We start from the raw sequence: 18,532 nt of genomic DNA, 5'->3' as shown, positions 1-18,532 counted from the left end.
CTTCTTCGGGATCCCCTCTCTTTGGACTCTCTCCTATGAGGCAGCAGTGGTTAAGGGGAGATAATGTGCAAATGTTGGACAGGCCAGGGGCGCCGGGGTGGCTCAGTGGGTTAAAGCCTCTGCCTTCAGCTCAGGTCATGATCCCAGGGTCCTGGGATCGAGTCCCGCATCGGGCTCTCTGCTCAGCGGGGAGCCTGCTTCCTCCTCTCTCTCTGCCTGCCTCTCTGCCTGCTTGTGATCTCTGTCTGTCAAATAAATTAAAAAAAAAATAAAAGATGTTGGACAGGCCAGTTAGATCAGCCCAGATCCAGACCTTAGAGAAAACCCCTCACCTTTTCCTGGTTGTTCAGTGGGCTTCTCTTGGGCTTTCCTTGCCTCATCACCAGGGCGCCTTGAGTGAAAGGCTCTAGACTTCTTGGCAAGATTTGGTGCCCTGCCGTCTTCCTGCTCCTATCCTAAATGAAAGGAATTCTCTCTGTGGGCCAACCTAGCTCGCTGGTGGACCATACTGGAATTTCATAGTAATGGAAACTGTGTATGTGTTTGGCATGGACCTGTGTGCCTGCATTTCCCTGGAAACTGAGAGAAGAATGATGAAGGTAGGACATTAAGATTTAGATATTAAAGACCCCGAGTCCCTGCCCAACTGCGTGAACACTTTCATAGCCCCGCCATTTAGAAGGAATTTTTGTGATGAAATATATGCTTGGATCAGTCTTGGAATGATCAACTCAATAGTAATTCACAACATTTATTACTGTTTACAATGTTTTTTCACATCCCCTATCTCCTTTAGGGAGAACATTGGGTCGGTGAAGGGCATTTAGTTCTGACAGCGGTCATTACAGAGGCATATCTTTCCCTTTCCTGGGATCACTAAAAATATTGCAGATTGTTATTCATCAAACTTGCTGAGAAGATACTCCTGAAGACAAAGGAACTGACTAAAAAAGAGAACTCCAGGAAAGTCTCTTCCACAGACCCACGTGATTTTCTATCACTGTCACTTTTTATCTCTCAGACCTTAAGTTGCACAAAAGAATGTAATGACCCCATGGGAAATTCCACAACAGATATAGTGGGTTTTCAAAATCCCCTAGGGAGATGTAAAAAAATTAATGGATCTTCATTTATGCTTGATAAGAACTGCTGAAAGGCAAAGTTATTATTTTTCCTTCATCAGCGTTACTGCACTCATTCGCCCACTCTTATTTACTAATACAAAGTATTTATTTGTAATATCCTCAGGAGGGATATTGATGTTGAGAAATAATAGAACTTGGCCTGATCATGAGGTTATGAGACAATCTCATCATCTTCATTGGTTATATAATGCACAGTGACTTATTTTTTTCTGCACAAAGAAATATTTCATAACCTTAAACAAGCATTATTTTGACAAGATGTAATGGTGTTCTGAGTGTAAATTCAAATTTGTTTATCATGAGTTGTTTCGATAAGTATTCATCCTATAAACTCTTCATAGCGAATAGTAATTATAAATATATTTCTCTATTTCTATTTTCTCTTTCTAGCAGTTTTTGTCAGCTTTCTCGTGAGTAAATTGATCTTAAAATGAATTAAGATAAGGTTTTCTGTTTCAAATTCTTACAGCCTTTAATGTTAAGTCTGATCACTTTGCCAGAAGATCTCCTTAGTTTTGACTAATTACCAATCTATGTCCTAGAACATTGAGTGGGAAGGGAGAAGGGAGAAAATGAATAATAGAATAATAAAATTTTAGAACTGGTAGAAATATTAATGACCATCTCTTTTAATCTTTCCCCACCCCCATGCCACCAACCAAGGCTTTTTGAAAGGAAATTGAATTCTAGAGAGATTTAATGATCTTTCCAAGGCCCTCCAACAAGATAATAGCCAAGTTATGCAAGTCAGAGAGCCTGGATGATAGGCCCAAAACTTCAAAAACGACATGATTTTATTTCCTAACTATTTCTGCAGGCGTGACATCTGGGGAATGACTTTGACCCAGTCGAAGGTGCAATCCGTTTTCAAATATGCTCAAGATATCAAATATCTCTTGGTGAAATGGTAAAGAATTCTAGATGTTGCTAACACTTTTCATTAGAATTCTCTAAATATTGCCAATCCACCTATCTTATTTAATATCCAAGATAGTAAAATAGTAAACTCCTAGTTGCTTTATCATTAAAGTAACCATAGTGTAAACTGTTCATCAGATGTCATAAAGTGATTCAAGAAATTATGTTGATCCAAAAGTTTCTCTAGTAAGAATTTACTGTTATCATCATGAAAACACATGCCTACTATATTTTCTCTTTCCTCTACTAAAAGAATTGATTTAAATAAGACTATATCATTTTTAAAAAATACTACAACATTGTTGTGATTTCCAGATAATTTTGTCAAGTTTAATTTGCTAAAATATCCAAATATTTATATTGACACTTAAATAATATTATTTCCATTGGAAACCAGCATTTCTGTACATATGTTCAGATATTGCTATGGAAAACATAAGGCTAAATATATTTTCCGCACACAAACAAATGGAGAGGATTGTATAGTTTAACTATTTCCCTGGCTAATTAGAAAGAACAGTTGTCTCTGGGAAGGAGTGACGGTGGGATAGGATGAAGGCCAAGGGGGCTCCAAAGTTTTGTGTTGTGTTCGATGTCTTTCATAAAGAAAGACATAAAGCACATAGACAACACACCCATTATCATCATTTGTGGGTGTTCTCATTGGAAAGCAATGTTTATTATTCGTCTGAGACACAAGTGGGTGCCCAACGGTTTGTACTTTTTAAAAATTATGTAAATTTCTCCCCAAACATCCCCCCAATTTTTATAATTACGGCTGGATATTTTCATATAGCTACACTGCATAACCTTAAAGTTCTGCATTTAAAGCTTGCATTTTAAGGCAATCTGCACTGGCGAGGTTACTGTTTTACTTGCTCTGCTCCCTGATTAGCCACATTTATGAAGGATGACCGTCGACAGAAGTGCAGGGCTGTGTCTGGTCTTGCCATACAGAAGTATAATGTGTGAAAAGTTTGTTAAAGAATGTTATACATCTCCCAAAGTTTATCCGAATTAGCTTCCTCTCGCTTCCTGATGTGATCGTATGTGTCCCCTCTCACACGGATGCGAACTGTGAGTAAAACCCGAAGAGCTTTGATTCTTGACTGAGCCCTGCTTTCCAGTCAGCTCTCCCTCAGACTAACACCACTAGCATATGATTAACGTTTCCAGGGCCTGGAATTCATGAGTGATCATTTTAGAATCTACAGTTATGCACATAATTGTCTCCAATTGGCTGTCTCTGAAGAGTGGTCAGGAACGAAGGGAAAACGGAGCTTGGACATACGGACAGGCCTCCCTCTTCGCGGAATGCTCCATCCATGTCCGATGGTCGAGAGAGCCACGGTGCATGTTCGGAGACGTGTTCGATGCGTCCGTGGGGGAGAAGGATGTAGCTGTTGTTTGGAGAGGGGGAGCTTGGGCAGATTGGAAGAAAAGAGGAATTCTCGGGCCCAGACTATTGCTCAGTGATTTAAAGACATTATCTCCTAAGAGAGAGCTTGTTAGGAAATAAGCCTGACAAAGACTAAGGCCTTCTTTATGGAGGTATGAACTTCATACCTCTTACAGCAAGAAGTTCGTAACGGAGGCTCAAATACGATGGCAGGTCTGCACAGGTCTCCCGAGACAAACAAAACCCTGGTCTTGAGTCGTTCTTTTTTACTGCGTTTTCTTCAGAACCCATAAACTCTTTTTGAAATCCTCTTCCTAAGTTAAAAGTTAAACACCAGATATTACAAAAGGCCGTTGTGAATCCAAACTTTCTAACTTCTAAAATACTAACAAGTTGTGTTTTTTTTCCCAAAATAGTTGAACTAGGACATACTGTTTTGAAAATACCTCTAAATAGATGTGATTTGGGTTAGCCCTGCCCCCACTAGCCCATGAAGCCTCATGGCAGACATAGTCTCACTTTTTGATTCACAACACAAACAAAATAAAAATGAATGTGAATTTTGATCTGTGTCTTTCCTTTGAAAAGGAAAGGTTTTTCCTTTGGTAAGGAAAAACTCCCACATATAATGCTGAAACCAGTCCTTGAAAGTGTATCTCAATGACATAAACGCCAGGAAACTCTCACCTGACAAGTAAGATGTCTATTAGGCCTTAGACATTTTTATAGAAGTTTTGAGGGCATGAGGGAATATTTGAACCTGTTAAACAGGAATTCTTTTGAGGAGAAACAACCAGCATATTGAAATAAGTCATTTGCAAAAAAGGCTAGCAGAACTTGTTCCAGAGCAAATGAGGAAAGAAATGCAAAACAGGACAGCTGGTTGAGAGCAAACAATGGAGGGGACACATTTTCTCACCTAGAGACCAAGAGCAGTGACCACTATTTCAAAGGGACCCTGGTCTGTGTGGGAGCAAATAAAGAAGATCCTATAAAACTAGGCTCTCCACTAAGGAAATTAATACTCAGATTCTGAGTTTCCTCAACTGTAAAATGAGGAGACTGGATGACACGATTTCAGAGGTGTTTTTTCACTGTCAAATGCTACTGTATTAAGTTTTTGTTAGTTTTTAGACACGTTCCGTCTGATAACTCAGCAGCCAGGCAGGAGGCTTGAAGAGTCCCAGAAATGATAAACTTGGCTCAACCCCACTCACCTTATGACTGTGGGCACTCCTTTCCCGGAGTTCAGTGTCCGCATTATTAGAGGGATTGTGATGTTTGGAAGAGGCCCTGGGCACCTGCTTTCCCTGGTCGCTGAGGCTCGGGCTACGCTAGAGGCCGTGACTACCAGTAAGTATATCATGGCATAGTGACCCTTCTGCTCTGGGTCTGGCAGAATGAGATCTGAGTTTCAGCTTCAGTCACGGAAGGTCTGGGACAATTCACTTGGGACTGTGCTGGTTTCAGCACCGAAAACCACATGTCGTGGGCATATCTTCTGCTCCAGGCACATTGGGAGGGTCGGCTGCCCTAACTCCACAGGTATTTACCGGAGAGAGAAACGTCCAGGGGCCAGGCCCGGGAAAAGGCCTTGGAACCCAATGAGAACAAAACAGACAAGGTCCCCACTGTCATGGGACATCCCTCCAGGTGGGCGAACACAAGGAAATAAACAAGCAACCAATGGTCACAGACGGTGGTCATTACTGGGACGGAGAACAGGGCGCCCTTCTCAGAGGGCATCGAGAAAGGCTTCTGTGGAAGCAACCCTGTAAGACAAGGAGTCAGTCATGAACATCGCCGGTGTGGCTTAGCTCTAGGTCATTTCCTAGAATGAAGAGGTCCTTCGAGGAACCCTTCGGATCATATTAGCACTCCCTAAAATCACCTTTTTTATCCATTTATGTAGTTACTACTTTAAGTTTGGGGTGAACGTTTTAATAGAGTAATTAGAATAAAAAGTGCAAGTGAAGAAAGACCTTATCCATCACATCAAAGGCCACAGCGACACTTGGTGTGGAGTGGGTGTTTGCTCTCGGTTGAATAACGAGAATAAATGAGCATATTGCTACCTCTTCACCTACTATGTAGTTCCCCAAACTCACTTGCCCTGAAATATTCCCCTTTGCTCAACCAGCTGTGCATGAAGCTGACGGAGTTGCTGATCCTACGGGCCGTGGAGCACCTGTGGGGCTCAGGCTAGGGCTCTTCTGAGCCAGTGTGTGCCTGCCGGCCCGAGAGAGCGTTCTGAAGCACTTCGCTTTGCTCCGGGCCTGCGTTTTAGCTCAGGAGATGCTGGGTACTCAGCCACCCAAGTCGAGGACAGCTGTGGCTCGTCGTTTTAAGTCGTCCACTTTAGGATGACCTGTCTCTATCAGTGGGTTGTCATGTTACTAATTAAAACGCGGCAGAGGTCTAATAAACTCACAGCCTTAACGCACGGATCGTAATGACTATCGTATTGACAACAAACACAAGTTTGTGCGCTAGCTGAGTTTTCCTGCTGTGGGCGTAGGTGTTCAAAGCCACGATCCCTGATGCCAAGTCCATAGCTAGTGACTGCAGAGTCCAGCATTGGCAATCACTTTGAGCATCTGGTGTTTTCCCGTCACTTGTAGCCATTCAAATCTAATTTTTAAAAAGCTGGGGGATGGGTGACTGGCGTTTACTCAGCATTTACTATAAACCACGGATGTGCTAAGCACTGTCTCTGTACATCTGTTGAAGCAGCCTAACAATCCCATAAAGAGGAGTCCGTTTCTAGAAGAGGAACTGAAACTGACGGAAGGTTTTTAGAAAAGCTGCCTGAGAACAAACATCTAATAAACGACAGATCCAAGATTTAGACCGAGGTCGGCCTCGCTCTGGTCTCTGTATGGCAAGGAGGACCCAGTCCGTGAAGCGGACACACGAACACCGGACGGATTTGCCTCGTGATGACTCTTGCGACGGAAGGCGTCCACAGCGCGTGCTTTCCCCACCACGCCTGTGGCTGCAGCACGGTCCAGAGGCGGGCGAGGCCGCCTGGCGATCGAGGCCTCCCGCAGTGGAAACAGGAAGGACTGGGTTTGGATTCTGGCTCCGTGTGAGCCGAAGCTGTTTACTTACTACAAGTTTCAGTTTTCTCATTTGTAAAATTAAAATACTAATAATGCTTGTTTTAAAAAGGAGCTAATACCCGGTGTATAAAGTCATTAGTACGGTACTGGAACATAAAACTCAATAAATGGTTGTTCATTAAATATAATTATCACCGCTACGCAGCGGCCTCTCTCATCTTTAATACCTCAGCCTCTCTCAGACTCCTCAGAAACGTGGGACCGTATTTGCTTATCTCTACGTGCGACGTTCATTTTCTGTTGTTGAAAAACCACTTGAAAGTTGCCGGTAGCGCTGCTCACTTGAGCACGCATTTCCGTACATTCCTGTGCCTAGATAACGACGTATCTAACACCTGCAAAAATCAACCGTATGAATTAATATCATCTGATTTCTAGTGTAAATGTTACGTTTCCTAAATTGTCCAAAAAAATTATTCCCAGAGATTTCTCTTTGAAGAAGGATATAATCAGGGTGTTCTGTTGGGTTGTTTCTTTGTTTTCTGTGAATCTTTGTGCGTCTCCACTGCACTCCCAGCCCACTCTGCTTTTCTTGACATTGGCTTTTTGGAAGACACCAGGCCCTCCACCTCGGAGAAAGTGCCGCAGTCTGGACACGTCCGGTGTTTTTCCTGGAGATGCCGTCTCACCTGTTCCCCTGTCTTCCAACTCACCTGCACCCTGGAACGCTGGCTTAAGGCTTCATTGCTTCTTAAGCTAAACATGGTGCCCCCAATGCCTCAAAGTCCATGCTAGGCCGTCCGTATTACATCATACCAAAGTTTCCATGACCACTTCCTCTTCAAAATACCTCGTGGTTTTGTAGGCATCTCCGGGGTACGGCCACACCAGTGGTTTTCCACTCCAGCTTCGTTTAGAGTCATCTGGGGAATTTTAAAAAATGTTCCCGACTTGCATCCTTAGAGTTTCTTGTCACCGGCCCGTGCGCTGAATGCTTGCAAAGCTTCCCCACGTGAGTCTCACAGAATCAGGGCAGAGGGACTGGTTTATAATTCTGGCTCCGAGACAGCAAGGGGCACGGCCTTCCTACCCACTAATATCCACTCTCAGTGTCCAGTAGAGTGTCCGGCCCGTCGCAGCTGCTCGGTAATACAGGCGGCGTCCGTCGGCTCATTAGTATTCAGGGCAGAGGGAACCTCATCCCCTCTCCTACTCTAGCTTTTCCTTTTCTTCTAACTAGTGCATTAGGAAGTCCAAAGGCTAACTTTATAGCCTGGGCAGCCACATCAGAACAAGCCACTCCTTTTCAAATTTCTGAAAACAATATATCAGCAGGTAAAGAGTCCTTTTCACACATCTAAGAGAGGAAAAAGGGACGGTCATCTAGCTATACCGTTAGACTGATTCTGCAGCAGACAATTCCGCTTTCTTTCTTTTCACCATATCAGTTCTTCCAGCTCTCCTTGGAGGGACTGGTGGAACGATTCTAAAATTCCTTACGGAGGAGGAGAGATTGGGAGTTTGTCCTCGTGGTAATTGTTTCTTTCAAAATAACGAGCAAAGTTCAACCATGTGCAGGGATGCGGTGGAAAGAGGAGGACTTCGGGCGTTGCTGTATGTCTATTCGTTCGAGTTCAACTTTGGCCAGATCTTAGACACAGAACAAAAAGATGCATGACTTGTTAGTGTTTGTCAAAACTAACCACCTGTAACGTTCAATGTGAAGGAGATAAGAACGGTCACTTTCTCCTAAAAGAAAAGCCTATTCCATAGCAAACTAGGAAATGGTAAATATACACGTATTTATTGTCTTGGCACTAACTGAACATCAGCACCAACCGAGAGCATCCCAGCAAAGGACTGAACACACGCGTTTGTTTCTGAAAAGGCTTTTACCCCAAGGAAAAATGATCCATCTGACTCATATTAACAAAAACGTAAATTAAAACTGCACCGAGATATCTTTTTCTTTAGCTCATCAGGTTAATAAAAATCCACTGTTGTGGGAGGTTACAAATGCACGGATCTTGGATCCATCGATAGCGGATAAGGAAAATCATCCTAAAGATACAGTCTACTCGCTACACGAAGTAACACATGAGCAAAGCTATTCGTTTCATCAAACAAAAGACCATCATTAGAGAACTGGACCAGCGAGTTCTGACACAGTCACGGAGTCAGACAGGCTGCAAGCATAACAGAATGAGAAGGAAACTGTGCGGATACGTAACGCACAGCTGCTACGTGGTCAGAGGAGGTCCGGTTGTCACACAGTGTTTGCTATAATGTATAGAAAAGGATAAAGCAGGAACGCATATATATCTGAATTGTAGTATTTCTCACGTGAGAAGAATCCGTGGGCAGATAAACAAGGAACTGGTCGGTGGTCGGCTATCCGGGGAGAGACAGGAACTTGTCGATGGGCACAGCGAGAGTGACAAGCAGGAAGGAAACTCCTCACACGACAGGCACCTTGTCACGCTTTATCGTGTTTAACTGTGTGAGTGCAGGACACATTCACAATTCCTTTGAAAGTCCTTGAAAATGTAGTTTAAAAACAACAGAAAATAACCCAGATAATCTTACAGTTCTTACCCAAATCGTGCCGTTTCAGAGTCAACCCTGTTATGTCTCATTTCACTAAAAACGAAACTGAAACTCTGTGGACTTCTCATACACCCAGACCTAAACCATGGATTCGGAAGAAAACTGATAATTTCCAATTTTGATCTGTGTTGCTCTACAGAAGGTCAACACTTCAGGATATGTTAAAACACGCACTACTTGAAGTCCAGACGGACCGCGGTTGAGAGACATCCAACCCAAGGCTGGTGCCTGCATGAGGAGGAAGTAATGATGTCAACGTACAGTGAATCTCTTCTCCCACGGGGCCCTTCATGGAACGTGCGGGCGGCGGGCTCTCTCCTGCGACGACAGGGAATCCCAAAGAGACAAAGGGATTCTGTCTCCACAGACAACGAGATGAAAAGAAATTGTGGTTTATTCAATAGGTCCTTCCATCCGTGACTTTCAGTTCTCAGTTGTCTGCGTGTGTGTGTCTGTGTGTGTCTGTGTGTTTGTGTGTGTCTGTGTCTGTGTGTTTGTGTCTGTGTGTGTGTGTCAGTGTGTGTCTCTGTCTGTGTGTGTCTGTGTGTGTCTGTGTGTGTTCTATTACAAAAACCTGTGGGACTGTCACCGTGTCGCTAGCATTTTGCCCCACGCCATGCAGACAGCGTGTGGAGCAGAAAAGCCTGACGGGCCCCAGTAAAATACATCTGGGATCTCGGGTCTCTATGATGTTGCCAAGTCACACATCCTGCTCTGTCTTAGCTCAGTGCCCTTATCTGGAAATAGAGTGAGAGCCTAACAGGAAGACCTCGCCATTCTGATATGGGGACCAAGTCATACGGTAGGGAGGAAAGACTTGGGAAGTGTCTGTTGGAAAGACTACTATTGTGACCGCTGTTCTGACACAGATATGGACAGACAGAGCAGAGGAAGGAGAACCTGATTCCAAAACACGCATCGCGGAGAACTCGTGTCACTGTTACAGATGAGCGCAAAGAAAGCCAGAAAGGTCACAAAACTTGCTCGGAGGCAAGGAGCCCGCTGGGAGCAGAAGTAGAGACGAGCTCCCACACCGGTGTCTGCACTGAATGTGTCTTCTATCCTCTGCTGCGGTTTCGCCCTGAGCCTTGAGAGGACGTGGAGCATGGGAGGGGGCAAAGGGCACTGGATGACCCTGGTCACAGGAAGGCTGGAGAAACATGGAAGAAAGGGTCAGAGGAGGCACAGACGGACAACAGACAAGACGTAAGATGGCAGACAAGACGCAGTTAAGGGCTACGGGCCGATAAGGTGCAGGACGGTGATGGAATCTGGACGGACGGCCTCTAGGTCAGGCCCTTCACCATCAGCCTCATTCCACAGTTACTGGTGAGGGCCACGGAGGGTGTGGGCCCAACAGAGGGTGGTAGATATTTAAAAATATATATTTATAATGTATGCTCAATGTTTTAAAATAACTGATCTTTGCTAAATATCTCCTTTCTGAACCTTTGGGGTAAAAGATTAGTAGAAATCTCCAGATGGACTCATGTTGGGTATTTTCCGCTTGAGTGTGAAAAACCTGGGGCCGCTTCTCTGAGAGGAACACCGTTAGAGTCCTCCTTAAGAAGGACCAGAGCAGGGCGCCTGGGTGGCTCAGTGGGTTAAAGCCTCTGCCTTCGGCTCAGGTCATGATCTCAGGGTCCTGGGATCAAGCCCCGCATCGGGCTCTCTGCTCCGCGGGGAGCCTGCTTCCTCCTCTCTCTCTGCCTGCCTCTCTGCCTACTTGTGGTCTCTGTCTGTCAAATAAATAAATAAAATCTTAAAAAAAAAAAAAAGAAGGACCAGAACAGGGGCTTTGAATCAGTGAATAAATACTATCATATAGGAGTCTTAGAATGAAATTGGCCTGGGGTATTTTTTTTTCCGTGCTAAGTAAATTCCCGAGTAGTGATAATATCCCACACATACACAGAACTTTCTAAGCACCGTGCACTCTTCTGAGAGGTTATGCGTTCATTGAACGCCCATAACCATGTGAGGGCAGTTCTATTACTATTTCCATTTTCCAAATGTCTCCCTGAGACACAGGGAGGCAGGTAACGTGTCCAAGATCAAACAGCCGGAAAAGCCACCATTGAGCTGGGACTCACAGCCAGGCCGCTCGGCTCGCAGGACTTAGTGTGCCCATTACATGGCACTTTGCATATTCTGCCTCCTAGAACGTCATTCAAAGAGCCACCTTGCCGCCTACACGGACACCTTGGACTTCTGGGGTTGGACAGATGAGAGCTCATTTCTTCATTAAGTCAGTCCAATATTCATTCAACATGTCTTGTAATCTTACCGTATATCAGGCTCAGCGATAGCAAAAATAGATGTGGTTTCTGCTATCCACCAACTCAGAGTCTGGGGAGGAGAAATACTTATCAAAAAATGTAAAATTACAAACTTTCCTAAGAAGCAAGAAGGAAATATATGAGATGTTCTAAGATGACATGAACATTTAAATTGGCATCTGTCCTAGTCCAGGACAGGCTCTCAGGGACTTCGGCCTTTGAGCTGGGATTATAGAACAGGAGACCTTGAGTTGTTTAACATATCTAAACCCTAATCCTCACCTATAACACGGGGGCAATGGTTCAGGACATTATCCCAGCACTTAGTAACTACTTAATTAGTGATAGCTATAGCCTTGTTATTTTTAATTTTCCCATTACTCTGTGACCCGTATCCACTTAGAGATTACGGCATAGGAAACATAAAGATTTAGAATAATATATTTAGCAATCATAAACATGGAAAGGAGTGGGAAGAAAAAGAAAACGATTTGATAATGCTATGGATTTAATTTTTGACAAGTGGAGTGCTTCAGTAAAAGGAGCAGTCCATGGGAAGGACCCAAACGGGAAACTAGACGCATCCAGGAAACCCGATGCTTTGCTCATGTTTTTTCTGATGCCTCAGGATCCTGTCACAACGTTGCTTCTGTCTGGCTGGTAGCGTATTCTCTGTGGCTTTCAGTATTTCTCCCTGCCCGAGTCACTGGACAGATGGCCGGACGTGCATGCCCTTTCCCCAGAGCTTCCTGCTGCAGCGGGAGAAAGGGCTGGACTGACCTCACGGGCTGGGTTAGGACAAGGCAGGGGAGGTGGGGTGCAGAAGCGCCACTCCCCGAGGAGAGATGTCGTAAAGCCATTAGGAGGGCCACAGAGAGCTTCCGGCCCGATGGCTTCAGCTTCGCAGGGAGCAGCAGGGACGCTGTGAGGTCGGTCGACGGAAACCCACGGACTCCTTCCCGCCATGCGAGGTGTCCCTGGAAGACCCCCGGGGATGAGCTCAGCGATCCCACATTTTTCAGACGGGAATCTGCCTCTGCCCCTTGAGGAGAGCACTACAAAGGGTCAGCGACACGGCAAAGGGCCGGAGCCCTGTGCGGCGCGGCTGGAGGTGTGTACCGGCCCCCGTGAGTCCCCCGCCTCAGTTCCTGCCCTCCTGGGCACCTTTAGGCCTGGACTTTCCATCAGTCCAATATTTGCTTTTCCTCAGGGAGGCTAGCTGCAGCTGCCACATGGTGCTGGCTTCCTGTCTCCTCCTGCTTCTGGGAGAGATTCTAAACCCGCGGAGGCGCCGTCACACAGGAGACGCAGGGCACCGAGCACAGCAGCCCCGCGAGCCGCACGGACTGCGAGCGGGATCGCGTGCAGCGGTGGTTTTCTCATCACCAGGGACAAGCACTGGGGCATCTCACGTTTCCAGGGTGATTCTGGGGGTCCTGACCTTTCATTTCAAAGGCAAGTTTTGTAGCTGCGTGTGGGCTTCCCCGTGTATCTGAGAACAGACGGATGCCAACGGTACCTGCGCCCCGCAGCACCCACGTCCCTGCAGGACGGTGGGGGTGTGAAGACCAGTAAAGGAACAGACAGGAAAAGAGCTTTACAGGCATAAGGAAGCAATAAATAGCATCCCCGTGGCAAATCCAGAACTAAGAGAAGCTTCCCAAGGCAGGATCGCCCACAAGCCTTTCTGCAGAAGCGCCCGTCGGCAGCCCCCAGCGCACGGGCAAGCCCACGGCGGGCTCCGTCAGGGCCGCATGGGCGGAATTCTACCGAGTTCAGACTCTCGACCTTAAAACGGCGCAGCCAAGAGGACGCCTTTTCCTCTCTCGAACGTAGAGAATGTGTTTCAGAATAAACGTCCCGTGTACGCTCAGCCGTTGGGTCGTTCACCACAGCGCGGGCCGAGCCGGCGGTCAGTCGCTGTTGGGTGAAATGGGTAAAGTCTGGGACACGGCGTGTGTCTCCCGACGACCGGGGAACGCACTCCCGCCGCTGGGGAAGACCCAGAGTTATTCGACGTGGGTCACACACAAAAGACCCCGGTCTCCCGGCTCTCGCTGAACCCCCCGGCCACAGACAACAGCATCGGGTTTCCTGATGGACCTGCGACTGCTGTGTCTGGGCTTGAGCTCTGCAAACGGAGGGAAATGAGATGTCTTTAAACAACTCATACATCGAAAAAGGACCCTCCCCCGGTGCTGTTTGCTGCCGCCTTCTTTCCCCCTCTGCTCCCTTCTTTTCAAGCGCTACCTGACAGACTGTGAATGTAAGTAATTTCCGTATTGACAGCCTCCCATTCGCCCTGACATCTGCCAGCACTCCCTGACACTTGAATAAGCATTAAGATGTTAACAGTCTGGCACAGGTTTGAGGGCTGGAATAGCAAGGCTTGGCGGGCCCGCTGCACAAAGCCACACGCAGAGAGACCCCCACTCCCTCGGCTCGCGTCCTTCTGGCTCGAGAACGCGGCGGGGCCCCGAGTAAATGCCGATTATTCGCTTGACTGCCCTGGCATTTTGGTGTCTCCTTCGACAGGCCAGATCGTGCATTAAAAGAAAAGAAAAAGAAAAACAAGAAAATGCCTGCCTGTGAGACCCTGTAAGGGAGAAGCGGAAGGTTCAGGAAAAAGGCAAGTCTTTGCTCACTGGGATGAGCTAATATTTTAAAGGGATTTGCCTTAACAGAAAAAGCGAAGTCAAGCTCCCGGACCCACACACAGGACAGTCTGCACGGAGCTTTCTTCTGATAATTTCAAATTCTTCCCAAACACTAGCTGGCAGGTGCCATCTTTGCGGCATGGACTTCTCGTCAGATCCTCGCGCCGAAAATTATGAGGCCAGAACACCACAGTAGGCTCTGTTCCCTGAGAAACGGCAAAGCTTTACCACCTGGAGTCTTAAACCGTGCAGTGAGTCAGAGAGCTGTCTCTGTTCTATTCCGGGCAGGGCTTGTTTTGGATCAAAACGCAGCAACCCACGCAGGTGATGCTAAAATGAACATGAACATAGAAGGGCAGAGCTGCGAAGGTGACACCTGTTCCCGAGGGGAAATGACTCACCACGGCTGCCCTCGGGAAACACAGGAGGAGTTAAAATAGGTTTTACCAAAGCTCAAGGTAGTCCAATGACAGGGTCGGGTGAGATGTTCCCTTGGAAGCATTTTGGGGCTCAAGACTTTGACGACATCTGGGGGCAAAGAGCCCAGATTTCTCTCACTCCCCGCAGCTGGCCACTGTCACGACCCGGTGATGCCACAGAGAACAGCAGACGTTTACATACTGATTCTGCCCCGAATCGCAGGTAGTAAATGGCGGAGGCCCAGAGTGACCCTGGGTCCTGTCTCCTGGGCTAGAGTACTTCCGCGGCTTTGGCTCCCAGCCCCGGGGGCTTGGTCAAAATTCCCAGAGAAAGGAGAGAGTCAGCCTGGAAGGACTGTGACTGCCTTTCTAGAACCAAAGAGCCGTCTGTGGTCAGGAGGAGGCTGACTGACCCGGATCTGAGAGGAACCAGCAGAATCGGCTCCAGTCCACAGCAGGGGCGCTCAGGTGGGATCGGTGGTTCCCTTCAGACTGACTCGTTTCTTCCTGAGCACAGCGGGGACAGCACCGTGGTGGCCTGGGTGTGTCTGCAGGCGCTTGGGCAGGGGAGTTCGCGTTCTCAAACCAAAGCCCGGGCCACCCCCAGTTTCCCACTCCAAACCTTCGGTGTGAAGGGTATGGGCTTGGGAGTCAGTGGGACCTGAATTCGAGTTCCGCCCCCCATTAGCTGGCTCAGGTTGGCCACTGAATCTCAGCTTTTTCACTTAGAAGACAGTGAAGACAACCCTATCTTCCTTCTTAGACTTGCTGCGAGGGCTAACGGGGCTACGCTGGTCAGATGTTCAGCACAGTAACGCCCCAAAATAAACGTTAATATGTTGTTATTATTAATTAATATGGGGACTCATGGGAGCCTCCTATGTCTCTGACTCCCGACTCGCCATCCGCCTGCGGACGTCCTGCCGTGAAACTGCTGTCACAGCTGATAATCGGCTCCCCCAGGGCTGGCCTTTGTGCTTGTCCGCCTCACTCTCGTCTCTGCACGTCTCCCGCTTACGTCGGATGCGCGCCCCGAGCCAGGGCACCTGCCTGTCTCCATGATAACGTGGTCGTCGAGAGCGCAGTCTGTGCTGCGGACATTACTGACGTGCTCAGTCCTGCAGGTGAGGGGCTACATTTCGCTTTTGCAGGTTGGGCAGACGGAGCTCAGAGAGGTTAAGTAACTGACCCAGAGCTTCACAGCTGTTAGGTCTCAGGCCGACCTTCGCCGTGGGTGGGTCTGGTACCAGTGCCTGCTCTACAGCTGAACCACCTCGCCCCTCCTGAGATGAAGCTGCGAACCAGGGAACCTCGATTCTTTCATCCGCCTCGGTCTCCCGTGGACACCGCTGGGGGCTTCTGTCCTGCTCCTGCGTCTCCCCGCAATGTTTCAGGTCCTGTCCGGGCTTCGCGTTCACTCTGACCACCCGGTTCGGGACCGCTTCCCTGTTTCCTGGATGTCAGATGTTTTCTGGACGTCCCTTCTCCACTTCAAGTCCCTTTCTAATTCACTCCCCCAACACACAACGCACGGTGCTGCCTGCTCAACCCCCAGAGCCTGGCAGAAGGCACTCAGTGACGACCCACATTCTGCAGAGGAAAAACGATACTAGTCAGCTTGACAATCAAGGTCTGCCTCCTCCGTAAATGTGCAGTTTAGCTTTTTGGTTCTCATTATATCACTTTGCACACTCAGCAAAAGGCACAATGCATGGGGCCAGAAATCTGTGCCTCTTGTCTGTTGCTGCTTCCTGATACCTGGAGTAATGGCTTGTTTACACTACGTGCTCACTAAACGTTTGCTGGTTGAGTGAACGAATGAATGAATGAATGAAAACAATTTTCCCCGCTAAAGTGATGATCCTTTCCACTGTGCTGTACCGCAGAGCGATTGGTCATTTCAAGGCAGGAAGTCTGCTCTCCTTCTTGAAGCTGCCGTCGTTTTTAAGGATGAAGAAAAGCCAACACAGGATTTGTAAATATTTGATATATTGTAGAAAATAGTGTTTATCAAAGTCATGCTTTGGTGCTTATTAAACACAATGCAATGTAACGGTGTTCTGCACGGATAATTACGGGAGTTCTAGAAATAGTCATTATCAGTCACAATAGGGGATGTGACCTGGTATGGGAACAGCAGTTTAAAATCAAGTGACAAAGGTCGTCTTTGCTTTTGCCACCGTATGCGTTGCCGCAACAGGGCATAACGGCTTCTGATGCCCCCGCCGAGTGGGGCCTTGAACTCACAAAGCGTGTGCTACCTTCTTCACGCCTCCCTCCCCGCGTCCCCTCCCTCCCCTCCCCCGCAGTTTCACACCCACCTTCTCCTTCAGAGGCTCAACAAAACGCCCCTCCCTCACCCTCCTCTAGGCCTCCCCAGGACGAAATCTCTTATCACTGTCCCGTGGCAGTTTCACGTGGGGTCAGACACGTTACGATTATGACTTTGGTCATTTGAGCGGTGGCTGTCCCGACCGGGTTTGTGAGAAAGGCCCGTCCCCCGTCTCCGAATGATCCGTCTAACTGCTCTCCGCCGACTGTCCCGTCATGTCGCGCTCGCAGGTGCTCAGCACGTGGTTTTCGAACGAGTGAGTGAGCGTGGCCGCAGGTAGGAAACGCAGGGGGCTGAGGCTGGGCGCGAGGCCTCGGGCAGGCGGACCCGCGGGCAGAGGGTGCGGGGCAGGGAGGGCTGCGCCACGGGGCTGTGCACGGACGGCAGCGTGTGTGCGGATGACGTGGCCCAGTGACTGAAGCGTGGGCCGCGCCGGCTGCCTTCAAAGACCAGCTCTGTTGCGTCACTGCATGAACGCGGGGCGTCCAAAGGTGTTTTTACCTGTTTCGTACATTTTGTGATTGAAGACAAAAAAGCTAATGCATGGGAGGCGGTGTGATTCCCTGTGGTAGGTCGCAGGACTGTCTCAGATGTTTTCCTGCCTTCCACGTTGCAAACTTCTTAGTGGACGAGACACGTTAAATCGGATCGGTCTGTGTTACATGTGTGCGTATAAAACGTCTCTGCGCGTGGCCTCCCATCGCTGCTCACTGGCACGGGACTTGGCTGTGGTCCTTTCACTGGCGTCAGGCTTGCTCATGTGACCTGCTCGACCTGTGGACGTAAGCAGAAGTGGCATGTCCTGTGACCAAACGGAGCCTTTGGGGCCGCTGCGCCTTCTGCCTCTGCCGGGAGACCGACATGTCTCAGTAGGGTCATCGCCTTCCTGCCGCACCCTGCGTGGAAGCAGCCTTGTGGGGCAGCACCTCGGCCACCACGGCCCGTACCGACACGTGCGAAACAAGCCTCCGCGGGCGCAGGCCCCAGGATGTGGGACCTGTCGCTGGGACTAACGTGCTGAAGCTGAGGCACTGCGCGGTGAAAGGGCGACCCGTCCACGGAAAGCGCTCGGAGCGGCGCCCAGAACCCGTGAGGGCTCCGCGGCGACTACACGGCCAAGCGCTCCGACGACACGACTTCCCAACTCGCGCTTGCATGTCTTCGATTCAGAGCCTCTTCCTTGGACTCTTCAGGTATTTTGTCGTAGAGGATCTCGGGATGAGAGCCGGGAGGGGTGTGCGTTCCATCCCGACTGGCTGCTCTGGGGCTCCGTGTCCTCCTGGATGACTGTCAAGCTTGCTTCAGAAGAAATTTCGGAGCCACGGCCAGGCCGCCGCGGGGGTCCTGCGGTCATTCCGCAAACGAGGGTTGGCTCTACCGCTGGCCGCGGGCGGGGAGTTCAGGCCCTCAGCCTCTCCGTCCTTCCCCCCCGCGGGACTGACCTTCGCTTTGGCCGCTGCCAGGTGTCAAGGCGATGGAGGCTGCGTGGGCTCCTGGAGCACAGCTCGATGTTTTGTTTTCTCGCTCATATTAAGTCACTAAACTCTCAGCCAGAGGAAAAAGGGATTTCCTAGAAACCAAAAAACTCTTTGGCTCACCAAGGCTGTGCTTAACTGGAAGGACTTAAAATAAAGAGCAAGGTGCGATCCGCGAAGAAAACGAGGCTGCCGAGGTGGGCAAAGGTCTGGCCTAAAAATGAAAACTTCGGGTTCCA

The 18,532-nt window shown here is 48.4% G+C and overlaps 1 long non-coding RNA gene across 1 annotated transcript; it reads right to left on the bottom strand.

Moving 5' to 3' along the window:
• Nucleotides 1–729: 729 nt before the first annotated feature.
• Nucleotides 730–7,638, bottom strand: LOC123936772. The gene is made up of 3 exons (XR_006817389.1): nucleotides 7,238–7,638; nucleotides 4,680–5,234; nucleotides 730–3,776 (listed from the first exon to the last, which is right to left on the bottom strand). It is a non-coding gene; the product is annotated as an uncharacterized LOC123936772 (long non-coding RNA).
• Between the last annotated feature and the right edge of the window lie 10,894 nt (nucleotides 7,639–18,532).

Source organism: Meles meles, chromosome 2, assembly GCF_922984935.1.
Source record: "Meles meles chromosome 2, mMelMel3.1 paternal haplotype, whole genome shotgun sequence".
Lineage (NCBI taxonomy): Eukaryota > Metazoa > Chordata > Mammalia > Carnivora > Mustelidae > Meles > Meles meles.
Note: the sequence above shows the minus strand (reverse complement) of the source record. Positions and strands in the feature narration are given on the sequence as shown.